Source organism: Nicotiana tabacum, chromosome 18 (genome assembly GCF_000715075.1).
Source record: "Nicotiana tabacum cultivar K326 chromosome 18, ASM71507v2, whole genome shotgun sequence".
In the NCBI taxonomy this organism is placed as follows: Eukaryota; Viridiplantae; Streptophyta; class Magnoliopsida; order Solanales; family Solanaceae; genus Nicotiana; species Nicotiana tabacum.
In genome coordinates, this window is record NC_134097.1 from 6,312,639 (window position 1) to 6,327,022 (window position 14,384).

Genomic DNA, 14,384 nt, shown 5'->3' on the forward strand with positions numbered 1-14,384 from the left:
AGCATCATAGTAACCTGTGCATAGCCTCAAAGCTCTCAAAAGTACAACTACTGAGCTGAAATGACAGAATATCCTTCCACAAGGCGACGACAATAGCCCAATCAACTACACAGGGAGAAACACCCCGCACCACATTTGTAGTACTATTATAATTCCTCAATTCTCGATCGATGGCAATTCCTTCACATCGCATAAGATTGAATGGGAAGGAAATGAAGGCATAAGCCTCAAAGGAATTAAATCGCATGATGAGGAATCAAGAAGGGAAGTGCTCCTAACAGCCCTGTAGCCTCTCGAAGATAAGTACATACGTATCCGTACCGATCTGCAAGACTCTACTAGACTTGCTCGTGACTTGTGAGACCTAAGTGAACCTACTGCTCTGATACCATGTTGTCACGACCCAAAATTATTGAAAGGTCGTGATGGCACCAGACACTAATGTCAGGCAAGTCAACACCAATACCCCTTTCTGTTGTATCCAATCTCCCGCCGTATAATAGCCAATATTTCAAATTAAGTCCGTAGACCCAATCACCGTCCACCATCATTCCCAAATCACTCTAAACTTTCCTCAAGTCGTGTAGCTATCCTATCACAGAACCCACATGCTACTCTGCCACTTTCCCACTTTGGTCAAACTCACTCCTTTAAGTAACTACCCGACTCCTGTTTCTCACGCTTGGCCTTCTATAAGTTTATCCATCGCAAGGCACCTCCCACATGCCCTTCCTCATCCTTCGCTGCCCAGATATTTCCTTAAATCAAAATCTACCTCTGTAGCACTTGAACCGATAGATTGCTACCAACTTTAAACCTTTCCGAAAATCATCTTTCTCGAGCCATCAATACCAGGAAAGTCGATTCGATCCTGAACCCCTGCACACTACGACCTCTGATAGCCGCTTTCTCGGTACCATTTATAATACTCTGCCCCAAGGCAAATTGAAGGAAACCATAACACCGGCGAACTTAACACATCATAACCAATCAAGGACGATGATGCCACATCATAGGAGAAGATTCCACCACGCTCGAAAATATTGAGTCTCGCTACTCCATTAACCCAAGTCTGAACATTCTTAGTTCGATTGCCTTTCCTCTGTCAGAAATAAAATACTGAATCTCTGAATCATGCAATGAGTAAACCTCCTTTCAAGTCATTCACTGCCCGAGACATAGGCAAGCATCCTACCATCACATCAATACTGTGCGATAACAACTCATGAGCATCATAACAACCTGTGCATAGCCTCAAAGCTCTCAAAAGTACAACTACTGAGCTGAAATGACAGAATATCCTTTCACAAGGCGACGACAATAGCCCAATCAACTACACAGGGAGAAACACCCCGCACCACATCTGTAGTACCATTACAATTCCTCAATTCTCGATCGATGGAAATTGCTTCACATCACATAAGATTGAATGGGAAGGAAATTAAGGCATAAGCCTCAAAGGAATTAAATCGCACGATGAGGAATCAAGAAGGGAAGTGCTCCTAACAGCCCTGTAGCCTCTCGAAGATAAGTACATACGTCTTCATACCGATCCGCAAGACTCTACTAGACTTGCTCATAACTCGTGAGACCTAAGTGAACCTAATGCTCTGATACCATGTTGTCACGACCCAACATCCTTGAAAGGTCGTGATGGCACTAGACACTAATGTCAGGCAAGCCAACACCAATAATTAGTAAATTCTCATTTTAATATTCTTGAAATCATAGTTTTTTCCCTCAATTAAATAGTAGAAGATGGAGTTTATAAAATACATAATAATATCTTTAAAAATTCCAATACAGTGTAACCCATAATCATCCCAGAACCCGGTGTGATAAATGATTGAGCCTTTTCTAGAAATTTAAAATAAAATACAATAACTATCCGGAATACAATTTGGACAGGAAAGAAAAAATAATACTCTGAAGGAGACTCTGCTGGCTGCGGTGCGTCGTATAAAATGCAACTCACCTAAGTCCCTGCCATAATCGCGCCTCTACGCCCACAAGGCCGCTAAACATATGTGTACCTGCACAAAACTGTTCAGTAAGTGTAGTATGAGTACGTAAATCAACGTGTACCCAGTAAGTATCCCGCCTAACAACGAAGAAATAGTGACGAGGGGTCGACATCGACACCTACTATGGGCTATAAATAGGATATCAATGATATAATTAAGTATGAATCATATGAACGGTTGCAAGCTCAATATTTTGAAGTAAGTAAGCAGTTTTTTTTATAATTAAGAAATTCCCAAATTTATCTCCCATTATTTAACAATGTAACTCAGGCCGAGGAGGCAATTTCATTATATATAAATTTCAAGGCAAGCAATACAAGCATGCACAAATCATGTCGAGGTCGTACGGCCCGATCCAACAAATATTTAAATTGTGCACTGTCAGAGGGTCGAATGGCGTGAACCATAGATGCATCTATTTAATCTATCGAGGCATTCAGCCCCGTTCCACAAAGATAAACACATTCAAACAGTCAATCGAGACTTCATCAAGGGGGAATTATCCAAGGAAATGGCAATTGCTCTTTTAACAGTCAATAAATGATGTTTAGCTTTTTATAAACTTCATTTACCAAGTTCGATATGAGTTAAGCATTTTAAATTGACAACAAGGTTGCGAATATTACAAGTAGAGCATGCTTTTGGGTCCTAGACTACCAGGGGATAAGCATAATAGTAGCTACGGACGGACTCTCGTCACCTCGTGCGTACGTAGCCCCCACAAATAGGAGCCCATATTGATTTATTTTACCTATGGGACAAATTCCCTCTTATAAGGTTAGAAATGAGACTTACTTCGCTCCGAAACTCCATAACCAGCTCCCAAGCCCTTCCGACAACTCAAACCGATGCCCAACGCTCCAAAACTAGCCAAACAATGTGTAAACCAATAAAAATATACTCTAACACTCAAAACAATTCAATATACAACAATTCCCAATTCCGCTCGGAAAGTCGATAAAATCACCCTCAGGCCCACGTGCCCGGATTCCAAAAATGTTCGAAGATAAACATTACCCATAATATTACGAACTCAAATATATAATTTATTCTCAATTCCATGTCTAATTTCGTGGTCAAAATCCAAAAATATCTAGTTCAAGGTTTTTCTTCAAAATCCCAAATTTTCACTAATTTCTCATGATTTTCTAGGTAATATTCTAGATATAATCCAAGTATTTAACATTCAATAAGTGGGAATCACTTACCTTGACATAGATGATGAAGATGGAGCTCCAAAATCGCTCCTAGGTCGGCTCCCATGGAGGAAAATGAATTGAAAAGGGCCAAACTCTCGTTTAAAACAATCTTCCTAGATGCAACCCTTCTTCTTCACGTTCGCGTGACCAGTGTCGAGTTCGTGAAGTCCTGAGCATGCACAGCATCGCGTTCGCATTCAAGATAACCAACTGCCCTCCTTCTTCGTGTTTGCAGTCTAAGCTTTGCGTTCGCGAAGGCTTAATGGCTTAGGGTCCCGACTCCCCTTCCTTTTCCGCGTTCGTGACCACTGCATCGCGTTCGCGTAAGCTTGACCAGACCTTGCCTCGCCTTCACATCCACTGCTTCGCGTTCGCAAAGGCCAAATCCAGCACCCCCAAAATTTTCTTCTTCGCGAACGCGGGACTTCCTTCGCATTCACGAAGAAGGAAACCAGATACAAGAATAAGTAGTTCCAAAACAGCTCCAAATGATCTGAAACCACCCGAAACACACCCGAGGCCACCGGGACCTCAACCAATCATACCAACCAGTCCCATAACACATTACGAACTTGCTCGAGGCCTCAAATCGTATCGAACAATATCGAAATCACAAATCGTACCCCCACTTCAAGGTTAAAGAACATTCAAACTTCAAACTTCTACATTTGATGCCAGAACCTACCAAATCACGTCCGATTGACCTCAAATTTTGCACACGAGTCACATTCGATATTACGGATCTACTCCAACTTCTGGAATCAGAATCTGACCCCGATATAGAAAAGTTCACTCCCGGTCAAACTTCTCAAAAACTTTCAAATTCCTCACTTTCGCGAAATGACCCCAAAATGACCTACGGACCTCGAAATCCACATCCGGACGTTCTCCCAACACCAGAATCACCATACGAAGCTTTTTCCAAGCTCAGAATCCCAAACGGACATTGATAACATTGAAATGCACTCCAACTCAAATTTAAGAAATCCTTCTAAAAATTCCAACTTCCATAATAGGTGCTGAAACGTTACTGGTAATTCGAAATTCGACCCGGACATACGCCAAAGTCCAAAATCATCATACAAACTTGTTGGAACCATTAAATCCTGATTCCAAGGTCATTTACTCAAAAATCACACCTTAGTCACTCTTTCCAACTTAAAGCTTCCAAAATGAGAATTTACTTTCCAAATCAACTCCGAACTTCCCGAAATTAAATTCCGACCATGTGTACAAGTCATAATACCTGAAGTGAAGCTGCTCGTGGCCTCAAACTGCCGAACGACTTGCTAAAGCTCAAAATGACTGGTCGGTTCATTACAATAGCCACCCTTATCTCTCCTATAGCCACCCTTATCACTCCTATAATAGCCTCCCTTATCCCTCCGCCCTAACAATATCAGTATCCACCCTTATCACTCTTATAACCACCTTTATCGCTTCGTATAATAGCCACCCTTATCACTCCGCCCAGACAATATCCCAACACACATAACCACGGTGAAATGTCACCCTTATACCCACATAATATCAACAGTGAAATGTCACCCTTATATCCTCATAATAATAACTCAAATCACACAACAATTTGCACAGAATATTATTACGACAACACAACACAATCAATTCCTATCACAATTTGCCCAACAACTACAACCAATTCCAATGATATAGTAAAATCAATAAATTTCTCAAAATAGCCCAAGACTCCACGCAACATATATAAAACCTCAAAAGCAATCAACAGGGATAGAAAATACTCAGTATAGGGCAACACCTTCATTAATCCAAATTCTTAATAATTATATTAACGCCTCAGTTTAAACTTAGTTCATTAATTATTTGCAGATGAAAAAATCCATAATATAATTATTTCTAGGAAATATCAAATCAACAAACTCACGGAATTTACATAAATATTCAAGTATCAATCACATCAAATTGTCATATAAAAATAAATTCAACAAATAAGGATTGAGGCATGGCAAATAGATGATTTAATAAATGCCAACAATTATTCAATTTACTACACAATAATGCCTAAGACTTTAACTCAATAAAATTTGCACATATAAGCCCGAGTATGTACTCTTCACCTCGTGTACAAGGCTTTTCAAATTTTATAAATGGTACATAAAACTCGATGCTGAAGGGGTAATTCCCCCACTCAAGGCTAGGCAAGATACTTACTTTTTTTTGAAGTTAGGCGGATATTATAAAATTGCCTTCTTGCTTGAATTTACCTACGGATAGCTCAAATCTATCCAAATTAATTCAATTAAGTCAATACTAATTATAGGAATTAATTTCGTATGAAAATACTAATTTTCCAACAAAATCTGAAATTTAACTCAAAAATCACCTGTGTGGCCAACGTCTCGGAATCCATCGAAACTCACAACATTTGACAACTCATTCAATTAAGAGTCCACCCATACCAATTTTATCAAATTCCGATAACAACTCGACCTCCAAATCTAAAAGTTTTGTTCTTGAAAAGTTTTGCAAAAATCTTGATTTCTTCCATTTAAATCTGAAATAAATGATGAATATAACCATGAATTTATGAAATATGATCACTTTTGGATATAGGACACTTACCCAAGTCGAAGTCGTGACGAAATCTTCAAAATCGCCCAAGAACTATGCTCCAAAAATCCAAAATGAAATGAAGGAATTGACCATTATTGGTCCTTAAGTTTTTGCCCATCCATCACTAAAAGTCCATTTTCCGTCACTAAAAGCCCAATTTTGATCACTAAAAATCCACACCAAAACTTGTTTGCACCAGCAATTATTGTTTTCACTAAAAAGGCTCTAACTCCATCACACGAACTCGGAATTTGACGATTCTTATTCCTATGAGTCACAAATAATAATACGAACCTAGTCGTTCAATAGAAACTCAATTCAAAGCTCATTTGCTTAATGCGATAACAATTCGCTCGTTAAACAATTAACGCGCTAAAAACCCAATCGTGACTTGATGAAATTAGACCAAACTTTCCAGATCACTCCTATAATTCATTATCAAAATTCCAGAAGTCTTGAAATTAAATTTCGATATCTAGAACTAAAAATGGAATTTTGGATCATTACATGCTTATGCTGAAAACATCAAACTCTTCCAAAACTCTTCCCCGACAGCCTGTAGTGTATCAACCATAATTTCTTGTACTCAACTCCAACTACCAAACGGTTTATTTTCTGCAAACTAGATATAAAGGGATACAATTTTAATGTTTGGCTCATCACCCAACTCCTTATAGATTGTGAGATATAAGCTCTCAAAATCAGCCCTGTGCAATAGAAATTTCTAGCGATGCACACCACTGTAGCCAAAATGTGCAGTACCAGCTTCAGTCAATCGATCATAATGTTTTGTACAAATGTCAGAATGATGAATGGTTTATCATTCTCGAAACTAAAATCAAAGGGTTACAACTCTCATGTTTTGATAATTTTCAGATTCCTTATAGATTTCGAGATATAAGCTTCCAAATTTAGCTCTGCGCATCAGAAATTTCGCACATTGCTGTAAAAACTAACCAGCAGTTAAAAATGATCTGAAACCACTCTGAAACTCACCCGAGGCCCTCGAAACCTCAATCCAATACACAAACAAGACCTAAAACATCATACGAACTTAGTTGAAACCTCAAATCACATAAAATAATGCTAAAACCATGAATCATACCCCTATTCAAGCTTAAAGAACTTAAGAATTTCCAACTTCTATATTCAATGTAGAAACCTATCAAATCAATTCTGATTGACCTAAAATTCTGTACACAAGTCATAAATGACATAACGTATCTATGAAAATTTTCAGAATTGGATTCCGACTTAAAAAAGTCAACTCCCCGGTCAAACTTTCCAAAAATTCAACTTTTGCCATTTCAAGCAAATTTTCACTACGGACTTCCAAAATATTTTCCGGACATGATCCTAAGTCCAAAATCACCATACGGAACTATTGAAATCATCAAAATTCCATTTCGGGGTCGTTTATATGTAATTCACCATCCGGTCAATTATTTCAACTTAAGCTTCCAAAACAAGAATTGTTCTTTCAATTAAATCCTAAATTATCGGAAAACCAAACTTGACCACCCTCGCAAGTCATAATACACATTTCAAAACTGCTCGAGACCTTAAGCCACCGAACGGAACGTAAATACTTAAAATAACAAGTCAGGTCGTTACATCCTCCCACTCTTAAAACATACGTTTGTCCTCGAACATGCCAAGAATTATTATGATGACATTAAATTTCTGAGTGTATTATTACACACATACTCGCGGGTGATTCTACTTCATCACAATTTAGCATGGGTCCGACAACACCATCTCAATTGAGATTATTTCTTTTATCCTTATTTATAAACGTTAAAGCCAACTTCTTACACTCCAATTAATTTCAAAAGGCCTTATTATCACATCAACGCACGGTATTAGTTTCAACTAGCTATAGCAACTCGTGCCTACGCACACATCAACGTATGCCCAGAACCAAATCTCTAGTCATAATAGTTGTTTATAATTAATTCCAGCATCCTCAATTAATCTTATATTAACTAAAATCTCATTTCAAATTTTTGCAACACTGACAGCAACATGCGAGGCATGAAGACCTCATAATTATTTATCCGAATCAACGAGTCGCATTTAACACCACCTGGGCACTCACCTTATAGGCTAAAACGCAATGTTTACAGCACGAATATTGCTAAATATGCACATAAACATATAAAAGAATAATCAAATAAGCCTAACAGGCATGACTCCCCATTAATACTATAGTTCAAATTTAATTTCACAAAGGGAGAATTTAAAGTCATAAATTTTTTACTACAAAGACCTCACCCTTATATAACTTCTACCGCGGCTTGTAGCCTAGTTTAAATATTTCACATCATATAAAAATGTGAGGATCTCGTACTCAACTCTGAATCATAAGTATTTTGCACATTGTGCCAACTGAAATTTTTTCATTTCCTTTCTTTCTTCTTTTTAATCAATTCCGTAAACATTTTTCACAACACACAATGAACCCCCATACTAATAGGGCATGTAATTCATAAAATTGAACTCAATTATTCAAAAATTACATCAAACCCCACTGCAGAGAGTAATAGAAAGTCACTTTTGGACTTATAGTACTCAATAGTGTACAAAATAAATGTGATAGACACATGCTAACATCATTGAATCTACCAACATGCATAAACATATAAGTGGGTCACAAAATTACGAAGCTCACCCATAAGAGGAGCATAATAGGAGGACTTGCCTTAGTATTTAGAACCAGATCAAATTAAGGAAAAATATTCTTTTATAACAAATCAGGATCATACTTGTAAGGACAATATCTGGTGTAGTGGCCTTAGCCACACCATAGCAATTATATCAACTGGTCGGATCTCCCCCTCTAGGGCGCCCCTTTACCCGCCTGTCCTCCATCCCTAACTGACTGGGCATGTAGGGTAGTAACTGGAATAGAGTCGGTGGCATGAGTATTCTGATGAAACCCGCCTCTCCCAAGTATGAAAAAATCTCTCATGATGTGCCTAGTATCACCACACTGATAACAACCCCTCTGTAGGTTCAGCAACTCATACTGAGTCTGTGCCAGATAACTAGAATAATCATTATAGGAACCATGTGTCGGTGGTGCATTTAAAGAACTTACTGGAGCACTCTGAGTGTTATGAAATTGTTTCCATGACCCTGCTGATACTAAATGTAGAATTATTAAGGACGCGGGAATACATCAAGTCCCAGCGCCATCCCATACAAATCTCAACTCTTAATCATATACAATTTTTGGAGAATCTTTCAATACCACATAAATGTATCTCAGGCCAAAAATGATATAACACATGACCCCGCAATCTGATAGTTGATAGTGGACTCCCCTCACTTGGCACGAAGTCATAGGACACAGTCCGATGATCCACAATACTAATCTTCACCTCTTGTACGTCAACAGTCATAAGACACATCAAGCCATTTATTGGGCGCATGTCATCCTTGTGACAGTCAAAATTGCTTCCTCGAGTGCCTTGACTACTAGTATGTACCTTTCACTAAATGGAAATCCCATAGGAACTACATAGTCTCTAATACCACCAACAATCTTTAAATCTACATCCACCTCGTGACCCTACTACGAGTGTGATGATTAGGAAATTAATTAAACCTTCTTAAGATCATACTTATCAACCAGATGTCATAACCTGTTGCACCCCCATGTGCACAACTGAATGATCTCTCAATACTTCCGCATCCTCGATCTGGAAGACACGTTGTAACAATGGTTGAGCAATCCTGGCTCCCTTATGACCCCTTTGTAGTATCACGAACCGTTGGCACATAGTTTATACCGAGTGCGTTATTTTTATACATGAGTGGATACAAAAGAACATAAGGTATATCCTTCAAGTTGAATAAATACCGCACGATAAGGAATGAAAGAAGTGAAATTTTTTCCTACTAGCTCTGTAGCCTCTCGAAGATAAGTACAGACGTCTCCGTTCCGATCCGCAAGACTCTACTAAACTCGTTCGTGACTCGTAGAACCTATGAACCTAGAGCTCTGATACCAACTTTTCACGGCCCAAAATCCCACCACAGGCGTCGTGATGGCACTTAGTCTCTAAGACTAAGTAAGCCGATTATAATTACAGTTCAAGCCAATTGTTTTTTAAATAAAAACTAGCAATGAAAATAGTTACAAACAACCTTCCAAGACTGGTAATACCGAGTCCCGAACTCTAACTGAATACATGAAATGATCTCAAGGATCGAATACTCAATACTGTTTGATTAATAATTAACTGTACAATAAAATGGAAAAACTCTAAGGGATTGCGACGACCAAGCAACTCTACCTTGAATCCTTGCGATCACACTCTAACTCTGTCCGAGTCCGATATCTCCAATACCTAGCTCTACACAAAAAAATACAAAAGTGTAGTATGAGTACACCACAGTCGGTAACCAGTAAGTATCAAGACTAACCTCAGTGGAGTAGTGACGAGGTACAGTCGAGACACTCACTAGTCTAATAACATGTGCAATATAGTATACAAAAATAATAGAAAATAAATAACAATGATGGAAACAATAATCAACCAGTGATATACACAACAGGGCAAGAAGAACACTATAAATATTGTTCAACAAATAATGAATACAAGTACAACCAATTAATCAAGTCCTTCAAATATAAATCTTTCGCCTATATGTTTTTTTTCAAATAATAATCTTGAGAATATAATATTCTCCAATAAATATATTTCGAATATACTCCCTTCGAATAAATATCTTTCAAATATAATTATTTCAAATAAATCTCTTTCGAATAAAATTCACCATGTGACACCTCATTTCAAAATCATAAAATACGGATCTCAGCCCACTTTCATATTTTCACGGCATCGCGTGCCAATTTCTCTATCACAACCGCACGGACAACTCACGTGCCAATATCATCATCATTTACTCACGGCACCTTGTGCCCATATTTCATATCACAACTGCACAGACAATTCACGTGCCAATATCATCATTATTTACTCACGGCACATCGTGCCCACATTTTATTTCATAATCCGCCTGGCAATAGCCACATGCCCCCAATTTCAATATAGATCGTACTATTATCAATTTACCAACAACAAGACAAAATGCACAAGATATAAAAATAAACACAAGAAAAATCACAACATCACATGAAAATTACCAACGCAATAACCCCACATCATCACATAAAAATTACCAACACAATAACTCCACATCATCACGTATCATCCCTGACAATAGCCACTTTTATCTCTCTTATAGCCACCCTTATCACTACTATAATAACCTCCCTTATCCTTCCGCCCTAACAATATCAATAGCCACTCTTATCGCTCAGTATAATAGCCACCCTTATCATTCCGCTTAGACAATATCCCAACATACATAACCACGGTGAAATGCCACCCTTTTACCCACATAATATCAACAGTGAAATGCCACCCTTATATCCTCATAATAATAACTCATATCACACAACAATTTACACGAAATATTAGCACGACAACACAACACAATCAATTCCTATCACAATTTGCTCAACAACCACAACCAATTTCAATGATATAGTAAAATTAATAAATTTCTCAAAAATAGCCCAAAGCTCCACACAACGTATATAAAATCTCAAAAACAATCAACAGAGATAGAAAATGCTCAGTATACGACAACACCTTCATTAATCCAAATTCTTGATAATTATATTAACGCCCCAGTTTAAACTTAGTTCATTAATTATTTGCAGATGGAAACATCCATAATATAATTATTTTCAGGAAATATCAAATCAACAAACTCACGGAATTTACATAAATATTCAAGTAACAATCACATCAAATTGTCATATAAAAATAAATTCAGCAAATAAGGATTGAGGCATGGCAAATAGATGATTTAATAAATGCCAACAATTATTCAATTTACTACACAATAATGCCTAAGACTTTAACTCAATAAAATTTGTACATATAAGCCCGAGTACGTACTCGTCACCTCGCGTACACGGCTTTTCACATTTCACAAATGGCACAAAAGACTCGATGCATAAGGGGTAATTCCCCCACTCAAGGTTAGGCAAGATACTTACTTTTTTTTTTGAAGTTAGACCGATATTACAAAATTGCCTACTTGCTTTAATTGACCTCCGGTCAGCTCAAATCTATCCAAATTAATTCAATTCATTCAATACTAATAATAGGAATTACTTCCATATGAAAATACTAATTTTCCAAAAAAATCTGAAATTTAAATCAAAAATGGTCCGTGGGGCCCACATCTCGGAATCCGATGAAACTCACAAAATTTGACAACCCATTCAAATAAAAGTCCATCCATACCAACTTTATCAAATTCCGATAACAACTCGACCTCCAAATCTAAAATTTTCGTTCTTGAAAAGTTTTGCAAAAATCTTGATTTCTTCCATTTAAAATCCAAAATAAATGATGAATATAACCATGGATTTATGAAATATAATCACTTTTGGATATAGGACGCTTACCCAAGTCGAAGTCGTGAAGCAATCCTCAAAATCTCCCAAGAATCGTGCTCCAAAAATCCAAACGAAATGAAGGAAATGACCATTTTAGGTCCTTAAGTTTCTGCCCATCCGTCACTAAAAGTCTATTTTACGGCACTAAAAGTTCACACCAGAACTTGCTTGCACCAACAGTTATTATTTTTACTAAAAAGGCTCTAACTCCATCATACGAACTCGGAATTCGACGATTTCTGTTCTTATGAGTCAAAAATAATAATACGAACTTAGCCATTCAATAGAAACTCAATTCGGAGCTCATTTGGTCAATGCGATACCAATTTCGCTCGTTAAACAATTAATTCATGTTTCGTGCTAAAAACCCAATCGCGACTTGATGAAATTAGACCAAACTTTCCAGATCACTCCTATAATTTATTTTTAAAATCCTGGATGTCTCGAAATCAAATTTTGATCTTTAGAACTAAAAATGGACCTTTGGATCATTACATGCTTATGCTGAAAACATCACTCTCTTCCAAAACTCTTCCCCGACAGCCTGTAGTGTATCAACCATAACTTTTTGTATTCAACTCCAACTGCCAAACAGTTTAAATTTCTGCAAACTAGATACAAAGGGATACAACTTATATGTTTTGCTCATCACTCAACTCTGTATAGATTGCGAGATATAAGCTCTCAAAGTCAGCCTTGTGCAGCAGAAATTTCTGGCGACGCACACCGCTGTAGCCAAAATCTGCAGTACCAGCTTCAGTCAATCGATCATAACTTTTTGTACAAATGTCCGAATGATGCATGGTGTATCATTATCGAAACTAGAATCAAAGATCTACAACTTTCATGTTTTGATAATGTTCAGATTCCTTATAGATTTCGAGATATAAGCTTCCAAAGTCAGCTCTGCGCATCAGAAATATCGCACATTGCTGTAAAAACTAACCAGCAATCTCAGCAACCTTATAGTTTTTTTCTCCTTCTCTTTTGCTTTCTTTATTCTCAGAATCTCAGTAATGGTCGCAGCCTCAAGGGAATGACTTGATAAGATTCAAGACACATGTGAAGGTGAAAGATAATATTGGTGATACCACTTTTTTATTTATTTATGAAGAAGTTGAAAGATTAATCGACTGCGAAAAGTTTAGTAGATCACAGTGAATCATTATCAAGTAATGTTCTTCTGCAACTTACATTATTGTGCAGTCGTGTAATATTTATTCCCCAACTATATGATCGCGATAATATAATATTTTTTAACTTTCTAAGAAATGTGGAATCGTAACGGCTAATGATTGTAAGGAGGCAGATGAAATTGTTGTAGCAAAAGTATGTTTTCATAAACATTTTTTTTTATGTTGTAATTTATATTTTTACTTTTCAACAATTTAATTTTAAGGTTTTTTTTTTTTTGAATTTTACAGGAAGATGACGCATTAATTAATGCTAAGGGGGATTTTAATTCTCCTTTATTCCATTACTCAATATTATTTAATGAACATTTGTTGGTAATAGTTTTGGTTGAGTATTTTTTTTTATTATTTTGTATTGAAAAAGTTATGATTTCAATATTTATTTTTATGTTTGTGTTGCAATTTTACGAACTTAGAGTCTCATCATGTGTTGATTATGAGGTTAATGATGAAGCCACAACAATTAAGGTATGATTTAGTTAACTTTAAGCTTCTTAAATTGTTTAATATTCTGGGTATTACTTTTATGTGTTATCCTGTTAGTTTTTTTTCTGTGTTAATACTTTTATTAATCCATTTGATTTATTAATTCTAGAAATCTCAAGATAATTTAGTTATGCCATTCAATGAAGATGTGTATGACCATACAAATGCGTTTAGAGGCTAAAATGAGAAATAATATACCAACTACTTTGTAAGATCATGAGCCATCTCAAGTTTATTATTGGGAAGTTAGAAGCAAAAGTTTATTTTCATGTTGCATATGATTTTAATATAATATTTTAAAATATCGATATAATTTATAAAATAATAGTAAATCAAATCTTTGTTTATAAGTTATAAAAAGTTCAAGCAATTAAGTAAAATCTTGCTAAAAGATTGTTAAATTATT